The 9,995-nt window shown below is 40.8% G+C and overlaps 1 non-coding gene across 1 annotated transcript; it reads left to right on the top strand.

The window, feature by feature from the left end:
* Window positions 1–6,763: 6,763 nt before the first annotated feature.
* Window positions 6,764–6,836, top strand: TRNAQ-CUG (transfer RNA glutamine (anticodon CUG)). Its single transcript has one exon. It is a non-coding gene; the product is annotated as a tRNA-Gln (tRNA).
* The last annotated feature ends 3,159 nt before the right edge of the window (window positions 6,837–9,995 follow it).

The following is a 9,995-nucleotide window of genomic DNA, read 5'->3' as shown; positions in this document are numbered from 1 at the left end:
GCAAGTAACGTTCTAGCCATGCAGTCGCATACATAAACTTCCTTCACACTTCTCCTATTGCTCCTAGTAAAAAAAGCCTCTGGTTTTTTTAACAAACGTACTCTAAAATATTTTTAAAATTTCATTATATATCATTTCCTAGAAGCACTTTACTTTCTTACATGTCCACCACATATGAACAAATGTACCTTCTTTATCCTTACATTTCCAGCATAATTTAGAAGAAATTTTATACATCTTAGCAAGCTTTACTGGAGTCAAATACCACCGGTACATCATTTTCAATGGGGCTTAGCTTGAAGTCAAGCTACATTTAAAACAAATCTAAAGCACCCACCCAAATAATCCTGGGAACTGTAGTTTTAAGGGTGCTGGGAACTGTTGGTCTATGAGTTTCCAATATTCTTTGAAGTGTAGAGTGGTACCTTCGGGTTGCGAATGCGGCAAACCCGGAAGTGTATACTTCCGGGTTCCTCCACGTGCGCATGCGCAGAAGCGCTCTATCACGTCTCGTGCATGCTCAGAAGTGGCACCTCTGGATACGGACTTTTCGGGGTAAGTACAGACCCCCGGGACAAATTATGTTTGTATCCGGAGGGTCCACTGTATTTTAAATGTATGGCATATTTGCAGCCATAGACCGGACAAGACTACACAGTGTGTTAAGAAGATAAGCCTTACATCAGAATAATACGTCAAGAAACAGTGTGTGACTGGTTGTATAGTCCTGCAGTGAAGACTACATCTGGAGCATGTTGTTTTTAAAGCAGTTGTGAGCAATTTGGGGACAACAACTGCAATACCTTCTCTTCATGTTGATTTGAACTTAATGTGACTGGAGAAATGTAAAAGCAGCTAGTGATGAGAAGCATGCTAAAAATAATGTACTCAAATGCATTTGGTGTACAAATGCTTAACAGATGGACAAGGCACCAGAAGGATTGCACCGGGAAGTCAGCAGGTGGACAGAGAAGCCAGAAATGGCTGGCGCCCATCTGATTAACAAACACAAATACCTTGAACAGTGTACAAGCTGGCCCCACTGACTGGCACAGGACAGACAGCGAAGCCAAAATAGCTTGGAGGAGATGTCAAGTAAAACAGACATTTGCCAGTTTTAATAGCTGAATAACAAAATGGCTGCATCTCCCTCCATTATGGGGATGAAGCCATCCTGGAAATACATGTCTTGAAAGGTGGAGGTAGAGATGTACAAAATAAAGAAAATAATCCAGGGATGGGAGGCAGGGTTCCTGGCTGGAGTCTGCACTATAAATGGCATACTAATGGGGGGGGGGATGTAATAGATCCAGGGACTGCATAAGCCTGCTCTGCTTTTCCTCTGGCGTCTTTCAATTTGTGTGCCCATCTTCCTCCTCTACATTCAATACAGTCAGCAACTGTGACAAAAAAATAAAGTAGAAAAGTTGCAGGCATTTCCATTTTTAAATATATTAAACTTTCAAGCTTCACAAAGCCCCATGGACTTATTTCTGTAATTTGGCAGTCTTAATGCGGAGGGGCTACTACACTGGCAAATTTCATCCACTTCTGTCAAAAGGGGGAAATACAGAAATTTCTTTTTATTTCCCAAAAGTGAAGGAGTGGGAATAAAATCCCCCCCCCCAAAAAAACAGGCTTTGCCTCAAATCCAGTGCCAAACTGCTGCATCTGAAGCATTTTTGGTCAAGGCAGAGAGTGTTCCAAATCATCATATTGGGGTCAAAACCAAAGCTTGTGCTTGGTGCATAACCCTAAAGCAGATTTGCATGATATTCATACATTCAAAATCATGCAAAATTTAAAATACTAAAAACCAAAATTAAAGTTTCAGAATACAACAGTAGAGTTTGATCGGTCAATTGATGGTTTCTTGATAATAGAAGAACCCTTGCATGTCATTTTCTTCTCTTCATAGCACTTTAATGTGTTTCTGGGTAACTGAGGGACAACCTTCTCCAGCTAGAATTTCAGTCCTCTGAAATTTTGTCCTCTTTAGGAGAAAATGGCATGAGCTCCCTAATCTGCCTCTTCTACTGCTTTTTCCATAGGTGTCTCAGGTTATTAGGCTAGTGGTAATCTTTGCAGAAGCTGATGACTATACAACCCTAGTTTAAGCTTCTCTTCTGCCATATGACATAAGATTGGCTCCAGAGATACAGCAGTGGAGGAATCTTTGGTGGTGATGCTGGAAACCGTAATACAGCACAGACTTAGTGGGAGGTTGCTGCTTGAGAAGTTGCAGAAGACTTTGTACATGAGATTGTGCCATGCCTTCTGCTAGCCGCTATCTTAAGATGTGCAAGGGTTTTTTATAATGCATTGTGCTAATTGAAGAACACCAATCTGGTCTCCTTTATGACACAATGATTTTGTGGCAATCCCTCTGGCTTCCAGAAGACACAGATTTGCATCCAATCTGTATTCTAGTCCAGTCTAGTCTATTCTTAACTACATTTCTTATTACTATTCTATGTGGTTAAAATAAGAAGGAGGGATACAAAAAACGTGTTCATAAAATTTCCCAATAATGACAATTTCTAGCCCTGTGCTTTCTGCATCTCAGAAGAATCTGTGACTTCTGTTGACGAATGGAGATCTGGAGAGCCTAATGAATTAAAATCATACTGAATCAGCTTTCCTCCCTCTTCCTCTTAAAAAACACGGATTAAATCTTGTCTGCCCCCTTGCTGATCTGAAAACAGTTTTACATGATTTAACAACATCTAGGCAGGATTACTGTAATTCGCAGTTCACAGTTCTGCCAATGTCATCATTACGGAAACTGTATTTGCTTCTGAATGCAGCAGCAGCAGTCTGAGTGATCTCTGGAACCTTTCGAAATGAGCACACATTACCGTGGTCGTTGAGCCTTTTTGCTGGGAAAAGACTATAAGCTTTCCTTTCAGAATTACAAGCCCATAATAGTTTGGGGATTGATTATCTCAGTCCACCTTTTTTAATACTATTTCCCCATTATAGGCCTAACCCAGCAATCCGATAGGTGACTTTATCAGGAGCTCAGGACCATTAACTCTGAATGATGTCCTATGGGGGAAGAGGGAGATTAGGGTGCTCAGTGCAAAGATCAATAGCTGTAATGCTAGCCTATTTGTTTTGTCTATATCTCTAAAAATTCTTCCATTGGAAGAACCGTTCCAGATTGTTCATTCCTTTTCCATTCAGTTGCATTTTCATTCTGAAAGCATTCCTAGATTTTTTAAAATTTCATTTCAGACTTCTCATTCACCTTATATTCACACCATGATGCTTTCCACAGCAGAAATGCATGAGATTAAATACTGTGGTTCAAACTCTAACCACAACTATTCCTTGGACATGCCTTAAACACATTCAAGACCCATTAATTTCAGTGGAAGAATGAGACTGAAATCCTATAGACACTTACCTAGGAGTAAATTTCTCTGCAGTCAATGGGGTTTACTTCTGAGTAGGCCTGTATATGATAGTTAAGCATGTATCTAAATAGAAATCCACTATGGCTCAATGGTACAGCTTTTCATGCACAATATCCCACCCAGATTTAGTCCATAGCTGCCAAGTTTTCCCTTTTCTTGCGAGGAAGCCTATTCACCATAAGGGAATTTCCCTTAAAAAAAGGGAGAACTTGGCAGCTATGATTTAGTCTCTGGTTTCCCCAGTTTGGGGGGGGGGAGAGGGATGAGTGAGCAAGTGATGTAAAAGAGACCCTCAAGAGTGTCTGCCAATCATAATAAAAAATACTGTTAAATTTCCCCATCACACTTGCTGCAACCCTAATAATTATCAGCTCACGACAAACTGATACTATTTGTAACCAATAATGTGGAGTGGAACTGCTTACCTGAGCTCCTGGCAGGTGACTTACTGCCACTTACCAAGAGTGGGGAGTGACATTGGTATGGTACATATTCACCAGCAGAACCAATTGGATGCTCCCACTGGTGTGATTACACTGCCCTGCCTTCCCTACTGCCTTGTTCCTCTCCCTCCTGGTAAGCCGCAGCAACTCACCTGCCAGAAGATAAACATCCCCACCACACCATCTGTTGTTACCTGGCACTTTAAGCATCTTGTGTGGCAGGAGGTGGATGGAAGAGATTTTTTGGTGTTAAGAACACCAGCCAAACAAGGGCAGACTTTGGTCATGGGGAATTGTTGCAGGGCATCACTTTACTTGAGATTTGACTCATTCATTTGAAAAGAGTTACTTCACTTTATTTCAGCAACTACCGATCAGTGCATTCACCTTGGATAAAGCGAAAACAGAGGCAGGCCTTGAGATATTTTTTTTTCCTTAACAGGTCAAATATTGGGGTAAGTGACGTTTTTTTAGAATAGACAGTTTGGTTCAGATAAAGATCTGGAAGTGGGATTTTGCAGGAAGGAAAAAGTAACAAGGGCCTTTGACATTCTTGGCTAAACCTTTTACTGCAGCTGCACTCCCATTAAAAGGTAATTCTGCTTTTAATGAACTAGATTAAAGGCCCCATCTAATTTTAATGCCTAATAGTGTTTTAAAAAATACAGTGAATAGTAAAACTGTTAGTGCTGAAGGATGTTGCATGTTCTAATCTCCAGCAACACTGAGTATATATATGTAGATACAGAGTGAAAAGGGGGGGATTTTTTTTACCCAAAAAAATAATTACCGAGTACCATTATTATAACACACATGGCAGCATAATACTATGCTCCATAGAACCTGCTCTCAAATATATTCATACAGGATTGTAATTTTATCCTAACTTGTAGCCCCATTATCAGGGTCTACTTCCAGATAAGTGGTCAAGGGATTGCAACCTAAGTCTTATCAAATCAAAACAGTTGATCATGGAAGGAGAACAATTCAGATGTTCAATACATCACATTATTTGAGATATATATATATATATATATATATATATATATATATATATATATTAACTTTGTTAAAAGCACCAAGTTACCTTCACCCTGAAGGGTGATTCCACAAATTGCACCCACTCACCCCCCCACCCACACTTGCATACATGCACATGCACACCATGTTTTGCTCATGTTCCAAGTCAATAGTATTATACAAATTTCTAATTTTAGCCATGTTTGAATGAATCTTCGTTTTATTTCTTCACCTCCTATGATATCAAAATCATTAATTCCAGTGAACCAGCGTTAATCCAGCATACCATTTTTACTAGCAAAGTCATCATTTGAGTCATCGTCAGCTGAGCCCACTGGGATGTCCAGCTGCTTGGAGATGTGTACCTCCAATACAATCTTTCCTTTCCCCTCATATCGTCTCCTCCCATTTGACTTTGGTGATGGACTTGAAGGGGGATGGGGAGGAACGACAATCTTGTACTGACAGAACCTATTAAAAAAACCACCTGTATATATTGTCTAAGTTCCTGGTCAAAGCTAAATATAGGCTAGCAACTTCCAGAGAGGTAGTTCTTGCAACAAAAACTTGTGGCACTTAAAAAAAAACAACCTAACACATTTATTATGACAGAAGCCTTCTGTGGACCGCAGTCCACTTCTTCAGATGCATACTTGCAAGGGGCACCTAAAAACTGAATAAAGGGCATTGGATAGGGCACTGATTCCAGGGGATTAATGAGGCATGCACTAAGGTGATTCATTCACCATGGGGGAAATCTACTCTTCAGCAGTCCCTCTGAGGATGATCCTTGTCAGGAACTATTGGGTCTTTCCCCATATGAATGTCAATAGACCTGAGCTTGCTTAGATGACATGCACTATCACCATGATCGTTCCTCAGAGTAAAACCAAATTACACACAAAGTCTTGGGGCATGTGCAGAGTCCCAGTTGAACCGAGCTCAGCAACAACACAGGCTGACCAGATGCAAAAGAGAAGAAGAGGGGGGGGGGGGAGTTTGGATTTGATACCCCGCTTTATCACTACCCTAAGGAGTCTCAAAGTGGCTAACAATCTCCTTTCCCTTCCTCCCCACAACAAACACTGTGAGGTGAGTGAGGCTGAGAGACTTGAGAGAAGTGTGACTAGCCCAAGGTCACGCAGCAGCTGCATGTGGAGGAGCAGGGAATCAAACCCGGTTCACCAGATTATGAGTCCACTGCTCTTAACCACTACACCACACTGGTTCTCCTGCCAGTGTCACTCCTGCCCCCCCCTTTAGCTATGTAGAACAAAGTCCCCTTCCACATCTGGTCACACTACTAGGTTCCGCTATGTTGGTGCCTCTCATTAAATGGAGATGCTCAGCTTGTACCAGAAAATGAAAGCAAAAAGTGGGTAATGTGGATGTGTAACAGATGATGTACTTTCTGACCTTCACTGATCAGCAGCATCTGCAACTACTGGGATTGATATATAGTGTAACTCTGCAGTATTACTGGCAAACATTCAAGTTTGTGTGTCACTTGGGGAGAAATCAGAATTAATTTTGGAAAGCAAAGCAAATTCTATTTTTGAAGCTTTTTTTAAAGACCTCATAAATAAACCACTAATGGTAGAGTCAATATGCACATCATAGATGGATAATTAACTGCTAGGTAAATTTTAAAATACTAGTAGAGGGCTCCCAATGGCCAGTCCTGAGCTAGTATGGGATAGGAAGCTTTTTCTTCATCTTCAAATCACCACACTTGAGCATCCGGTATGGCCTGATTTGTGTCACTACATATATCAAAGTAATTCTCCCCAGCATAGTTGTGAGTGTAGGTGTGCTCAAAGTGACAAGCCCTCTTCATTCAACTAAATTCTGTGGACAATGGACATTGGAAAATGAACATTTGCTGGGATAGCTCAGTTGGTAGAGCATGAGACTCTGAATCTCAGGGCCATGGGTTCAAGCCCCACATTGGGCAAAGGAGTCCTATATTGCAGGGAGTTGGACTACATGACCCTCATGGTCCCCTCCAACTCTAAAATTATATGATTATATGCATGGTTGGCAGTTGAGATGAGATCATGCCTGACGACCCTATCTGTGAACTTCATCTGATATTTTGTACAGAGCCTATGCATTGCACACATACATCCCTAGTTTCAACAGACTTGATAAGAAGTGTTCTCTTTGAGTGGGTGCCCACTGAGATAGATTCAAGGTTTGTTTCCTATATGTGGCAATCTCAGTAACGAGAGCCATCTTTACATTCAACAGGTCTTGGTACTTGCGCAGTTGGCAAGTATATTGGTTCTAAGCTTTGTATTTTAGCACAGTACATAATGCAAGAATACATATGCTTTTGTGTATTTATAGATTGTGAGTAAGTATAGGCTGTCACAGATATTCAGAACAACATATGGAGGTAGGGCAAAGAACCAGCAGACAAGATGCTCACTCTCGCTCACATTTGTTATCTATGGAAGTGAGTTGAATGATAAAGGCTGCTGTTTTCTACTGGTACAGAAGGGATATGAACAATATGTAGTGGTTGGCACAGTAGGCCTGTGGTTCTAGTAAGCTTTTTCCTGCAGGTAATCAATTGACTACTTTCTTTTACAAGAATTGCAAGATGTTCCTTTTCTTGCTCAGTCCTTTTCTAGCACATTAAATCCTGGATTATTAGCAAAGTGATAAAGTTGCCATCTGCAAAAAGTACATGGCATTTGATCTCTTTCTTTCTGGATCTTAAATAGTTTCCTTTTTTTCCAACTCAACAAAACACACCAAATTATAGATAGGAAAGAAGAAAAGCCACATGCTTCCTAACAACCATACTGTCAAGAGCAGCAATCAGCTTCTCTCCAACTACAAATGTTAAAAGAAATATACCACATACTTTGCAAATAGTATCTGCCCTTTTTTCTATAGGCAGAGTGTGTGTACAACTCACATATAAAAAGAAACAAGAAGAAAGCGAAGCAAAATAGCCTTTATTTGCTGCAATAAAGGGCTGAATTAGAAGGAAATGCTACAGCCTATGAGAGACGGAGGCAAAGCAAGGTGCAGACATCAGGGCTGTATGCATACTGTTGGTCTCAGATATTGTACTGTTGGTATAGGCCCCATAATGTGAAGCAGGCTAGGGTTGCACAGGGGGAGAAAGTATCAGCCTAGATAAATGCTGGGACTACGCTAGACCTATGAAAGTTTACGGTATTTCTAAGTGGCTAGCATGTGCCCTTCTTTATGAATTCAGGTCACTATTAAATCACTGCAAGAACAATCTGTAAGGGGATATAAAGGCAGCGATTAAAGTTAGCATTCTCAATTACATTTTCTGATAAATCCTAGTTTGATCCCTGCAGTGTATATACAGCCATACCTCCTAAAGCAATGTCTCATTGGCTAAAAGACTCCTCGGGTCTCTGCTGCAACTCTGTGGCAAGAAATACATACAACTCATAACTATTCACTATCTATTCACTATTATTAAATGTTACCTATGCCCTTTCTCGACATCAATGAGTTCCCTTTGCAAAATTAGGATAACACCAGCTTATAAACTCGTTCCCTATAACTAGATTCCTTCTTGAATCCCAAATTTCCTCAGCTTCTTGTGACACATCTAGAAGGCTGCTCCATCCTTCTCCTTTCAGAGAATAACCCTATGAATTGTCATTGGATCAGGCTTCTCTCTTTTCTCCAGTTTTATCTTGTATCCCACCTTGACTCTTATCCCCGTCTCCTCTATCTGCTCTGTATTTGTTAATTTCCCTTGAGACTGGACGGAACACCCTGCAGAAAGTACAACCTTGTGAACTTTATTGGAAGGTTCCATGGCATCCAGGTTGGAGTCAAACAGCTAGACAAGGCCTGAGCCTTATAGACACATGGTGGAGATAACAGAGGCCCAATTGATCTTAAAAACACATGGACAGGTAGCACAGAAGTGAGGAAACGGTCTCTTTCTCTGTTCTACCGGAGCTTTTACATAGGAGAGCATTAAAAAATGTGACTGACCACCTTCAGTTTACAACACCATTTACATGCATGTGTTGATCAGACTTTACTGTCAACACTCCCCAAGTTACAGAAAGAAGAGACTGCTGGAGGAATCATAGACCAAAACATAAGGAGCCAGAGCCACTGTCTACCTTTTCACTGTTTATATTTGCTAGCTATCATATCTCTTAGTGGCTGTTCATCCCTGTTTCTTTGCTCTTTCGTGTACTTGCTTTTTTTAGTACATTTATATTCCGCTTTTCTTCCATCTTGGAACTCCTTCCCCTCCCAGTCCCTGTTGCTTTGTTTTCAGAGACTTCAATGTGGTTTGAAAAGGGGGTTGCAGCTTACGACATTTATACTCATTTTGATTTCACCTCCGAAAAACAGGTTTCTCAGGATTTTCGTATTGCTTCAAAAACCCACAGCAACATTTGAGCTGACAGAATGGGGGGGGGCACAAAAGAAATGGATGTGTGCACTGTGGAAAGTGCTGTCCCTCTCACATTGCTTTCAGCTATCTTTAAAAAATTTGTCTGCCTACAGCCATGATGAACTACATTATATGGTAGAAGCTCTCGCATATAAAACTTCATATGTTAGGGGGTGGTATCTCATAATCACGGCTATCTTTTAGTTGTTTGAAATGTTGTGAGACAATACAAGCACATGAGAGGAGAAGCCGAAATATTATAAATAAGTAACTCAATCAGTCCTGGTGGCTGGAAAAGACGCTGTGATGGCTGCAGGAATCATTGCACAGGGATTCTCATGCAACAATAAACCATTCCTGAATTGAGCTACTTCAGAATGATGGGGTGGAGGAATCAAATGCTTTTCCAGATTTTTTTTTTTTAAAAGCTTCCTCCTTGGGCAGGGAGTATTGACATTGGGAAACATTGAAGCACACCATCTCCCACATGAATTCTGAAGGGATACTGTCCCCAAAGGAGTGTTCTGTGTGGATTTTGAGAACCCTAAACAAGCATTATGGATTTGAATACATTGTGCTGTGCAGTCTTTTTTTTTTTAAATTTTTCCCCATTCTCCAACAGAGCCAAAAGGTGTTGATTGGGTGGCAAGTTGTACTTGAATCCCAGAGGCATCAGTTAAATTTCCCACTCAAGCCTCTGTT

Source organism: Zootoca vivipara, chromosome 7 (assembly GCF_965207765.1).
Source record: "Zootoca vivipara chromosome 7, rZooViv2.hap1.1, whole genome shotgun sequence".
NCBI lineage: Eukaryota > Metazoa > Chordata > Lepidosauria > Squamata > Lacertidae > Zootoca > Zootoca vivipara.
This window is presented reverse-complemented; position numbering and strand designations above follow the sequence as displayed.